Raw genomic sequence first — 13,003 nt, forward strand, 5'->3', positions numbered from 1 at the left:
TGGAAAGTACTGATTTCCATTTGAATATAACAGTCTTTTTGCTGAAACTTTCCTGTGGTTGATTCGAGCAAATACAAGAAGCCTTCTGTTTGTGGACTGAATGTTCAGCCAGCCATGACGTGGCCACTATTCTCAATGAAGCTTATTCATCACTTTCCGTGCTGGTGCATTATACGGGCCTTGCTGAGGATCCTGGGGACTTTGAATGGAGAGCTTCTCCTCTGCTTACCTCCATACACTGTCGGTATTAAGGGATTCTGTTCTTGATCTTTTCCAGACCTTGTGGATAATTAGATCTTTTTGTTTTCCGTTGATTCCCAATAGTGTCTTGCAGATGACAGGCGCTGATTGAGAATTTGTTCTTTTTCTAAGAACGGAATGGCAATTAATGCTCTTAGGAGAAAGTTTTTTGTTTTCTTCTCCTATACATGAACAATTTATCTTCGATCCAATGTCATTTTACACAGGCATAGGCGATATTATGTTTTTGTAAAATAAAATAAAATGAAATGGCTGTTGATGATGTTAGATTCAAGGCTTATTACTCTTTAGGTAAATTAAACTTTTTAATATTTAATCTTGTATACTTGTTGAATAATTAGATTAAGTTTACAGGTTAATTGCTGAATTTCATTTATATAGGTAGAGCTGTAGAGATACAATAGTGGTTATTTGTTCCAGTTCATGACTAGAAGGCAGTCAAAGTTGTTATAAAACTAAGCCTATTATATACTTTGGTAAAATCATGTGCCCTGAAACACAGCAGGCACTTATTATGAGAGCCTGGTCAGACACCGTCAGACCACCATATCATGGCTCTTCAGCCTGTTTCACAACAGTGCTGTTATGATAAGCAGTGTTCCCTGTGTGTGTTAGTTATGGCCATTGGGGGTATAAATATCCATGATAGAATAATATTTGAATTGTTTTTGACTACATCTAACACAAGCTTATTTTTTTTTCACAATATTTCATGAAAATGGTATATGCTTGCTCTACATTCCGCACTCCTGTTGCTTTCTCTCAGGAGTCACAGAGTTTCAGGGACTCACTAAGCCTGTGACCTCTATTCTAAGAAAAAGCCTAGCTCTGGATCTCAGTGGAGTTTACACTGTGTGTGGGAGGGCTGCACTTTCCCCGAAGACTGGGTCCTTCCAGAGGAGCTGGCTGGCTCAACAATTTTCATTTCAGGGACTCAGACTTGCCCTGGGGACATTTCAGGAAATACGAATTTCTTCCAGCCAAGGGACCCTCCCTCCCCACTTACCACCACACACACACACACGTACACACACACACACACACCCCATACCCTTTAGAGATTCCTTGAACCCATAGAATTCTCTTGATTGAAAGTGAGTCTTGGTTTGTTACTTACTGAGGTAAGCACCTCAGACCTTCTGTGGTCCAGAACTAACTTCTGGGGAGTCTCAGGAGACCCTAGAATTGCCCTGGGACTAACAGTGAGGTACCTCCTCTTATTCCCCTTTGTAGCTCCTGTAGTATCTGCTACAGGAGCTACATACTGCTCTGTTCATAGAATGTGCAAAATAAATGTGTTGGCTACAACTCTTCTTTTTTTTTTTTTTTTATGAAAGCTTCTTTCTTTCTTTATTTTATTTTTGGCTGTGTTGGGTCTTCGTTTCTGCGCGAGGGCTTTCTCTAGTTGCGGCGAGCGGGAGCCACTCTTCATCGCGGTGCGCGGGCCTCTCACTATCGCGGCCTCTCTTGTTGCGTAGCACAGGCTCCAGACGCACAGGCTCAGTAGTTGTGGCCCACGGGCCTAGTCGCTCCGCGGCATTTGGGGTCTTCCCAGACCGGGGCTCGAACCCGTGTCCCCTGCATTGGCAGGCAGATTCTCAACCACTGCACCACCAAGGAAGCCCCAGCTACAACTTCTTCTCCACTGATACATGTGTATCTATTTAGATTATTTAAGCCCAATATCATTCTAGAATTTCACATTTCACCCCAGATACCTCCCCTGTTTCTTGGCAACACACGCACTGTTCTTGTGTTTACTGAACTTTCACATTTTCATTCCAGAATTTCCCATTTTATCCCAGTATCTCTCCTGTCTCTCAGTAACACACTCACTCCTCATTCTTATACTTACCGATTTCTCCCTAGTTTAATCACTTACTAAGTGAACAACTGTCTGATTACAGATTCTGACCCATATTGATAAGCAAGGAATATTATGCATATTATACCTTTAAAAAATTTTCTCTAATGATACAGGTGTGCTCCAGGATGACAATTATGAACCTCAAGGTTATGTAATTTTCATAAGTTTTAGGTTGTCCACATTATCTCTCTAGGTAGCCCACAAACAGATGAAGACTTGGCTTAAAAACAACCCTTCCCACAGAGAAATAGGATGTGACTCTAAATTCCTTGATTTCTCTGTTTTAATTCTGATCTAAACTTATATGTAATAGTTGATAATTATTTATTCATTTGAGTAGGATCTGTGATATAAGACAAGTGATTTTTTTTTCTTGAAAATAGTTTGTTCTGATTGCAACAGGTCAACATATTCTAGGTGGATTATGCTGAATAAAAACTCCATATTGTCTCTTCTTAAAAAAATAAAATAAAAAAATGAAACATTTCTCTAAGTCATTCTCTCTTGCCTGTTTTCCTTGACATATGCAGGTTTCTTCACTTTCCACCTAGATTATTTTCCAGTATGTTCATAACTGGTCTCTATCTCTCCCTGTTCTCTCTCCCTTCAAATCTGCCTACTGTACTTCTGAAAGAATACCTTTATGAAAATATAAACACGTCCTTCTCCTGGTTATAAAAATGGTCAGTGATTCCCTCTTGCGTTTTGGGTAGAGCCCAAAGCCTAAACTATAAAGTCATACAAGTTTCTTTGAATCTTTGTAGCTTAACTTTCTGCACTTTTACCGTTTATTACTTTGCCTCAAAGTCTGTGCTGTAAACATACCATCTACTTTTATGACCCCCAGGCTTTTGCAGATGCTCTTCCTCTGCCTGAGATGCCTTTCACGTCTCACTATGTCTGATGTATCCTTTGCAGCTCAAAGGTTATCTCCTCTCTGGAGCCTCTCTGAACATGCCATTTGTCTTCGTCTGTGCTCATACAGTATTGTATTATATATAGTACTTCTGTTATATCACTTTATTGCTTTGTGTACCAATACTTTTGTAAAATGTAATAAAAATGAAATAGAAAAATGAGGTGTAAAGAAGACATAGAAAATAGAAACCTCATTTTAAAATTATTAGATTCAGCAGCCCTAAAATTACTAGGTTTCTAAATGTTTATGCTCAGTTTTTTTGTTTTTTATTTATTTATTTATTTATTTATTTATTTATTTATTTATTTTATGCTCAGTTTTGAACTTAACTATGTTTTTATGGACCAACAGCAAACAATTCACAGGTCGTCACTGGTCCACAGGTCACAGTTTGAGTAGCACTGTTTTATAACATTTATCAAACAGTTTTACAGTTATTTGCATGCATATTTGCTTTCCTGACTAGACTGGGGTTGTGTCTTTTTTATCTTGTGTTTTCCTTTATCTGGCTTCTCATCCTTTGTCCCCTAACCTCCCCCCCGACACCCCGGTCATCCCCTCCCCCCCAAAACCAGGTCTTAAAATAGTACGTGACAGAGTTAATCAGTGAATGTTCATTGAAGGATTTAAGTATAGCAGTGGTCTCATTACCGTATAATCACAACTGACTTGCATTTCAGTTCGCAAAGTCACATGGGTAGAGCTTTGTGTTAGTTCATACGGGTATTGCTTTGAACTTCATGATGCCATAGTGAAGTACTGTTGGGGAAGGGGCTTGCTGACTCAGTCTGAAGTAGATTCACTTATGTTGTACTCTGCCTAATTTCAGTAGTCTCTGAGAAATCTTGCATGCAACACACGTCCACATTCTTAGCACAAGTGATAAAATAGCTCTCTGCTGTAGGGGAGGAGCAGAGAACTAGTAACACCACTGAAGCAACTTTTTAGCAAATACTTGTTTTGAGGAGAATGTTTGTTGCCAGTTACAAATGAAATGCTTTTAATTTTTCTGGTTTTACTGACACACTACACGCAGATGCCAGGTCTCCCACCCTTGGGGACATCCAGCCCTCACACCCCTCCTTCCATCCCCATTCACAGTTCATTACTCAGTTTAGAATCTGCATTTTTGAAAGTTGTAGTTATCCAGCTTCAGAAGCTTAGAACTTGTCCCATATCTGTGATCTTGGAACAGTGTTCTGCTATGGTGGAAAGCAGTGGAAATCTGAGTTCCAGCCCAGGCTTTTCTGATAGTTGACTGCATGACTCTGGGCAAGTCATACTCCCCTTATAACTTGAGTCCTCATTGGAAAATCCAGACTAGATGATTTATAGGGTTGTTTTTTAACTCTCCCCTTTGGTCCCTGTGGGAGTCGACGTTTGCCTGCTTTGATTTTGGTCATTTAACTCTGGCTGGTGATCTTCATATACTGTCATGTACATCGTGTGCCAGCAGTTACCATATTATATTGACATTCTCGCCCTATTAATGTTGGTTGACTTGTTAAGCTGAACTCTGTCCTTTGTTTTTGCTACAGAGCTTTGTTTAGCACTCTGCCTACCGGGGAACAAACCTTGCATCAGTTGCATATTTGATATCCAACTAATATATTACAGAACTGTTTCAGGTTGTGGACGTCATGAAGCCCAGTTGGAGAGATGCTGATCAGTCCCACGACTGTGTAAAGCAGGTGAGAGTTGTGGTTATTCATTCACTGTTCTCCTCTGGAGGGTCTCATTGATTATTAGCTTGATGGAGGATCTGAGTTGGTAGTCCTCTGTCTGGGCCTTCTTGGCCTCGGGCAGCTGAGAGAAAGATGTGAGTTCTCTGCCCACAGACTGTCCAGCCCTGTGGGGCAGCCTGCCAAGAGTCTCAAGTCACATGCCCAGGGAGTTGCTGCTACATTTTTTCTTCCTTGTCTTTTTCAAGGCTGCTGTTGTTGGGCTCTGTGCCTGGTGTCCCTGAATTGTAGCTCTTTTAATTCTCTGGGTGGTGAACTCCAAACATCGTTGAGCAGCCGGTGCAATCTTTATTGGGGCTGGATTACCTCCACCGAGTAGACCAAGCGTGTTTTTATGATATCACCAGGCAAGACTTGCAGCTGTGACCCGTACACTGAGCCCACAGTCCTCAGTCCCCACAGCGTGCCCCTGAATATCCGCATGCCGGGGTGTGCAGGGCTGTGGTGTGAGCTGTAGCTTGTCCTCACCCGCTTCTCTAGGTAGGTATTCCATTGCTCATTCCATTTGCAGAGCTGAGCCCTGAGCCTCTTTGTAAGATCTTTTATACACCAAAGTGCTCAGATGCCACGAGGAAGGTTAGTACTTGGAGTTGTATTGCAGTGGTGGTGACGGATTAAAACTGAGCCCCTACACACGTTTTCCTAGGCTACGGGTTTGTGAAATGGTTCACAAGTTTAGAAGTTTAGTAGATGGATATCTAGTGGAATGAAACTAATTAAGTTTATTGCACCACTAGCCTTAACTTTCCTTAACGTGGTGTTCTAAGTAACAGCCGTGGTTTTAGGATGATCCCATTACCGTGAGTCACCTATTCTGCTGAGAAATATGGAGAAGAGACTGTGAGTCTGGAGAACTTAGAAAATTTTCTTTTCTTCTTCTTTGTGTGGCCTTTTCTTTCCATTTAATTTCTGTGTTCTCTCTCTTATGTGAGAGGCACTAACGAATTCATGTAAAACCTGTATTTTAATGTTGACCCATCTGCTTTCCAGTTGTTTAGCCTTGGGAGAATTTATTATCCTCTCTGAGCTATAGTTTCCTTCCTAGTAAAAACAAGATACTGCCACTACTATTTTAAACATTAAGCATCATGTGAAGGTGTGTACCTGGTGTGGTACCCGGCTGACCTACGGAAGGATGATAAAGGATCCTTGCCATTTTCCTGTTACATTGAGCATACACAATATTTCTTACTATAAATCCCTCATTTGTACCTGTAGTGAAAATGTTACAAATGGCATCAAGTAGAAATCGAGGCACGTAATGAAAAAAGTTTAGTGAACGTTTCTTGGGCACCAGGCACTGTGAGTGGAGGAGAAGACAGCTTCCCTGAGCTGTTGGCAGTCTCACGGGTAATACAGGGAAGCAAGCGGTGTTTGCAGAGGGTGTGATGGGTGCTGTGGCGGTGCGGCTGGTGTGCTCTGCAACTGTGGAAGCAGGCCACTCGCTTCTAAGGCGAGAGGAGCAGAAGGGATGGCAGAAAGTCAGGGGAGAGTTCCTGGAGGAATGGGGTTTTGAACTGTGGCTTGTTGAAGAGAGGAAGGAGGTTCCAGGCTGAGGGAACTACACGCAAAAGACCAAAAAGTGTAAAGTAGCGTGGGGCGTGCAGCGCAAGTCGTTCAGGCTGGCTTCATTGTAGTGATGTGTGACACGGCCAGTGCTGGACGGTGGAGCTGCTGATGACCGGCCCATGGAAGGCCTTTCTGTCATGCTGAGAAACTTGGTTTGTCTCTTGGGGAGAACGGGCTCGTCATCGCAAGGCTCTCTTCTGAGGTGTGGCATGATCAAATTTGCATTTTAGAAGCATCCATCTGGTGCGAGGGCATGGAATCTGTTGGTGGGAGACAAGGTGAGGAGAAGGGGGGACATATGCTAAGAGGCTGGTGCAGGGGTTCAGAGGAGAGATGAAGATGGCAGAAGGGATGAAGAGGAGGACACCAACTGAGAGTAACTGAGGAGGTAAGAATCTGCGACTCCTTCATCTTGAAGAATGAAAAAGCATCTGGGGGAATCTCCTAGGTTCTTGTCTTGGCTGCATAGGAATGGAGAATAATAGAGGAGGAAGGTCAGGTTTTGGAAGAAGATGATAAATTCAGTTTCGGATAAATCGAACGGGTGCTGCTTGTGGAATGTGATCCAAGGGAAGGGAAAACCAGGAAGCAATTTGATACATGGGTCTAGGGCTTAAGGGAGGTCAGAGCCAGAAATGTAGCTTTTCACCTTGATCGATAATAACGACATAGGAAACAATAAGTAAAATGGTCGCTTTGTCCTTGCACTGTGACAGAAGGACAGACATTTATAATATATCACAAATGAAGCTGTCATTAAAGATGTCCAATAGATCCCCCTCCCCTCCTACCTCAGTTCTCTCCTTAGTAGAGATAGGATATTGCTATTTCCCCTTTCTCTCTCAACCCCCATAGGGCCTTTTGGTTTGAAATACTGCTTTGAAATTAAATAAGGTTGAATTTTGAAGGGTCTTAAATTTTAATATGATACTTTCCATAACTCTAAGCTGCATTTTAATGGGGCTTAGCATAACTTCTGATGCCTCTGGGAGTGCTTCTTAGTAATTTATTATTATTATTATTTTATCATTAGCTCTTAGACAGAAGTTGAGAGAAAATTATTAGAACAATCAGGATGTATTCCCTAGGCTGTGAAAGAGATAAGTGTAAGGTCTCGGCTACAGTGGCTTTTTGTCTTCTCACTCGGCACACCCTGGCTTCTGTCTCCTGGGGGCTCTGCAGTTTTAGATCAGCATCAAGTTGTCACTGAGTGGCAGCGTTCAGTGACAGAGTTCTTACAGGTCAGAATTTTTTGGATAATCCTCCACATCCTCACCTTTCCTCCTACCATTCTCTCTTCTTTTTTTCTTATTTCAGCGGACCTTAGGAAATCATATTCTTGGATGTTCTCATTCTATTCCTTTGTGGGCTATACGTGTTTTCCTTAATTTTCCTCTTGTCAGTATTGAGGTTTATGATAACCTGTCCTTTTCTATCTTCTTCCACTTGAATATGCATAGAAAATCAGCCGTGCTCTTCTGGCATCCTTAAAATTATAGCTTTGCCTGTTTTTTATTTTTCTTTCTCTCTCTCCTACTATCCATTGAGATGACAAATATTCTAGGTTCAATCACTGCCACCTCTCCCACACCCACGCTCCAAATATACCTGTTAAACCTCTGTATTGCTCTAGCGACATGACCAACCACGCTTGCCTTAAATACTTCTTATACTGGGAAGTTTGCTGTCTCGTATGACTTATTTCATTTTCAGCAGCTTCAGTTGTCAAAAGGCTTTCTTTATGATATAAACACGTGCTACTGTGATATGTTAAACAATGTACTTTCTGTTTCTGGTATTTTCTGCTGCCCTCTGTCAGTTTTACTTTTTCTGGTTAGCAGTGGGGGAAGAGACACCTCAGCAGAATGCAGAGAAGAGGCAAGTGTCTGGTTTTTGAATTTCAGAAATTACAAAGCCTGGGTCTGACTATAAAACTAAATTTGGAAAAGTCAGGAAAAAAGATGTTGTAGACAAGTTGAGGGAGAGTCAGATAGGGAGTTGAGAGAGCCCAGATATCGGCCTTGTGCTTAAGAGAACCTCTAGGAAGGTTTGATGAATTCTAGAGGAGAGTGAACTTCTCTGTAAACCTCACAGCAAAACTGCAAAGATTAAGTTTCTGCCTCTCAGCTCAGTGGGGGCTCACAATGAAAATTAAGTTTAGTTACTGAAGAAATGAAGAGAATGAAGTTACATTTCTTGCCCATCTGATTTGTAGGCTGAGATTTGTCTGTGTTATTTCTGTATTGAAAACTAGTGAGACGTAGTGGAAAATTGCACAGGCTTGGAAGCCAGATTAATTTGGGTTTAAATCTTAGCTCTGCATAATATCCTAGTCAAGTTACTTAATCTCTCTGAGTCTGGTTTTTTGTTTTTCATTTGTGTAACTGGAATAATAATACCCACTTTGTGGGAGTGTTTTGATGCTTAGATGAGAGGTACATACAGTCTCTAGAATGGTGGCTGGCTTATAATAGGCACTCAGAAATAACTCTCTCACTTAATTTTTTGTCTCAGTACTGCTTCTTATTTTGTCCTCTTAAGACTTAATAGAATATATCTAAATACTTCTTTCATATGATAGGCTTGTAAATATTTGAAGACCAATATCCTCAACAGTGCCTAGCACTGTGTCTTGCATATTTGAGAAGCAGTGTGACATAATGTATTCTGGAGCCCGTTGCTTGGATTTGAATCCCAGCTAGGCCTCTTACTAGCTTGGGTAAGTTACTTAACTTTCTTTGGACCTCAATTTCCTTGTTTGTAAAATGGGGTAATAATAATAATACCTATCTCGAGGTGGTTGTGGATATTAAAGATGTTAACACATATAAAGACTTCCAGACGCACGGTAGTTCATCAGGCATAGAGTAAGTGCCTCATGGTGATAGAGACAATGCTACGTGATCACCTAGTCCTGTTTTATTTTCCTCTTTAGAGCCAGGTCCTGGCTGCTTTTTCTTTCCTTCCTTGTGGGTCAGGTTGGGACCATGTATTTATTCTAAACAGTAGATTATAAGTGGAGGCGACAGGTGTCATTTATGAGCCAAAGCACTTTGCCACATGGATTGTAGAGACCCTCATGTGGATTGTAGAGACCTTCATATGATGGTTTCACAAGGTCATACTGGACTGAGTCCCTGAGTCACCATTTAGTAGAGAGCTTCTGGATCCCTAGAGGACACTGTGTGAGCAAGAAATAAACTTTGTTTAAAGCTACTGAGATTTCAGAGTTAATTTGTTACTGAGGCACAATGTAGCCTATGAGGATTAATGTAATATGGCTGTTATGGTTGTTGACTAGTTGAATACCAAATGAAAGAAACTGTTGAGTCAGTTTTAGCAGAGGCCTTGTCAGTGAAGGTATTAAGGAGAGAGGAAGGAATTTTTTTAAGGAAACAGACAGGGTTGAGACAGGGACATTAATTTTTCTTTTTGAAAGAGGTTTCATGTAAGTTTATGACTGGGTGATAGAATTCTTTGCCCTTGTTTTTCTTGCCCCATATCCTATAATAGAAATCTACTTGTTTTAAAGCTTCTTGTATCTTGTTAAACATCAAACTTGTATCTTGTTAAACTTGTGTTCTGGAGTGGTAATTGATAATTTTATTAGTGAATGAGTTTATCAGATACCATTTGATAGCATTGACAACAGCATGAAAGGAGTTTGAAAAGATAGCTCCAAGGTTAGAGCCGGTTGTTACCGTTAGCTAGAAAAAAATTGGGAAAGCAAACTTATTTTTAAGGAGAAGATGGTGACTTCACTTTTGGACATTGAGTTTAAAGAGTATTAACATGGTGGTTGGAAGTTTGACACTCCATCTCTTGTGAAAAGCTGGGCTAACAGTGGTTTAGATACAGACTTTCTGTTGTTAGGCTCAAATAACCCCAGTCCCCCAATTTTATATTTGATAGAGCACATCTTTGAGATTTTAGAACAGGTTTGTGGAAGTATACGATTTATTATATAAACTTCGGACAGACTTTCTATGAGCGCACCTTTTGTTCATTGGGGGTACAAACTTATCTGTTGTATGAAGTAACAGAAACCTACATGAAATGAGTGAATTATTTTTTTAAGGACAGGTACTACTGAAGAAAATAGAAAAGTGGAATGGCACTTAAAAATATACATTTGGCTCTGTGAACAAAATGATTTTTTGATTTTTTTTTGTTTAATTTTTCTTTTTCAAGGCAAAGTTTCTTCAGTAAAAGGATGAGAGAGGAGAATTTCTTCTCTGTCAAATTTAATCTGTAGCCATCTGCTGCTGTATCTCATTATGTTCTTCATGTAATTAGAGCAATTAGGCTGAGGCTTGCACTATATATTGGTCTTGGAAAGAGGGTTGAGCTGTTTGCAGGCTTATTTTGAGAGACTGGAGATTAACGGCCTAATCTTTTAGGTAAACTGATGGAAACCGAGAAATGTTTAAGCTACTAAAAGAAGAAGGGCAGTTTTTTCTCTTCTCTGTAATGTTGCTTTCCTATCACCATGGTGACTAGGTGTCTTGACAAATATGTTTTTAATGAGATGAACTCAAAAGGTAATAGAGAAGAAAGGTTGTAGAAGAAAGAGAGGAGAAGGGCTCTGTGGAGTGGTGATTGTGGTGGAAACCTGTCTCCAAAATTTTGACACTGAGCTGCTTGGAAGGCAGGAATGGAGAAAAGGAGAAGGAGAATTGAAAGGAGACAGCGTTGATTAGAGATGTACAGAACTCTCTTTTGGGGAGCCAGTCACCTGAATTTGGTTTGTGTACTGAAGAAGGGCAAGGGGGTTAGGTACTGTAACAAAGATGTGCCAAACTATTGTGGGATCCCTCGGATAGGACCGCAGTGCCACTCTGCACAACCAGCTAGGATTAGTGTGCCATTCCACATCTTGGAAGGGACTTCTCGTGAGGGCTGACAGCTCTTCCTTCCTGCTCTGTCTCCCTCTTTGCCCTTTCATCTTCATTTCAGTTGCCAATACACTAGTGGTGATTCTCATCACCAATAACTGAACTGTTGCATTATTTTCCAAGTGATCTTTATCAAGTCATTATCTACTTCAATTCAACCTACCTGAGGCCACCAAATGCATTTTTATGAAACATCACTTCATTTTCGTCTCTCTCTTAATTCACGTGTTTTCCGCATTGCCCACAATGCCACACTTCTTACCCTGGCATTCAAGGTCCCCTGAAAGGTTACTGACCCACGTTATCAACCACAGCTCTTCTACATGAACCCTACTATTTCCAGCTAGTCTAGTGTCTTCCCTGTCTTAAGAATGTTTCATGTTCACGTCCACTGCTGCATCTCTGCACACGCTGTTGCTGTTTTCTGAAAACCTCTTTATTTCTCTAAGTTCTAAATCCTTCAAGGTCTACCTCAGTACTTAACTATCCTAATTATTTTCTACCACTATTGTCTCTTACATTTTTATTGAATAGTCCTTACAGTGCTCAGAATAGTTGTTTATAACATGATAGTTGCCGAAAAGTTGGTGGTGATTGAACCATAGGCCTTTAGATGTGGAAGAACTTTAGAGATCAAGATGGCCCATCTTGTTCTTAATTTCAAGCAGTTGTGGCACTGAGTCTATCAGCTTAAAGAAATGAGTTGGGTCTTTGCTGCATTTCTTCGTTTAATCTTCTGTCAGAGCCCTGGTGTCATTGAACGGTTGACAAAGACAACCATTTTCTCCCGTTTTAAGGGGATTTATCCTGGATGCACTGAGTGTGTTTAGCGTCTGGGTGCGTGCCCAGGGCTGTGTGCATGGAACACTTAATTCTAGGGGCTGTCCGTGCTCTACTCTATTCAGATCAGAACTTATTTATGTGTGCCAGGCCACTGCTGAGCTTGGCACATGGTGGTGGGCAGGAGAGGCCTGCTGGTCTCTGTGCATATGACAAGTTCTGCTCCTGCTGGGCGGGGCATATGCCCGGGTGAGAGAGCAGCAGAGGGGCAAAACACTGGGAGGGAGAGACTGGGAGTGAGTGCTAAGAGCAGAAAGAAAAGGAGATACTAAAAATGGAGGGGATTGGTATCCACATTCCTAGTGGAAACAGCCAGGGAGAGCATGGCTGTGATGTCTTTCTCAGTGTCTTGCATCTTTATCTGGGTCCTAGCATCACTTGAAGGTAACTGACTCCAACTCCTTATTCATTTATAGTGTGATCTATGCCTTATCCCAACTCTACTTTAAGAAGGTGTTAATTCTTCATGAAAGGTGTCCATATTTTAGTTCTCCAAGGCTACTTAACTCTTTATTTTCGTTATGCCAGTGAGATCCTGGTCTGCATATCTGAAACTGTTCCATTTATCCTTGAATTATATCTCCAAAGCATGGAGCTCTAGTTTTTACAGATTCAGCCATGGAGTCTGTCCAAAGTGTCCAGGATACAGCTGTCCAGCCCTGTAACCATACTTTATGTTTCAGTCACATGGATTTTGTTGCTTCCAAATGGCAAATTTATAGGGTGTCAGGAATTGCACAGACTATGCACATGCATCCACTCAACAGCTATTTATTGAGCAAGTATTCTCTGATATGAAGAATGTGAAGATCCTTACCCTCACAGAGCCTCCATTTTACTGCAAGGAGAAATAGACAATAAACAGTAAGAAAAATAAGGATAATGTATACTACGTTAGGAGGTGGTAAGG

The 13,003-nt window shown here is 41.1% G+C and overlaps 1 protein-coding gene across 3 annotated transcripts in view; it reads left to right on the plus strand.

Annotated features, from left to right (window-relative positions):
* Positions 1-13,003, plus strand: part of IGSF11 (immunoglobulin superfamily member 11) — a 143,152-nt gene that overhangs the window by 34,200 nt on the left and 95,949 nt on the right. The window contains exon 2 of one of the 3 annotated variants that reach the window (XM_033403273.2): positions 4,676-4,738. The exons of the other annotated variants lie outside the window; for them this stretch is intronic. The gene's annotated coding sequence lies outside the window, so the exon portion shown is untranslated. The remainder of the gene's footprint in view (positions 1-4,675; positions 4,739-13,003) is intronic. 3 annotated transcript variants of the gene reach the window in all.

Source organism: Orcinus orca, chromosome 5, assembly GCF_937001465.1.
Source record: "Orcinus orca chromosome 5, mOrcOrc1.1, whole genome shotgun sequence".
In the NCBI taxonomy this organism is placed as follows: Eukaryota; Metazoa; Chordata; class Mammalia; order Artiodactyla; family Delphinidae; genus Orcinus; species Orcinus orca.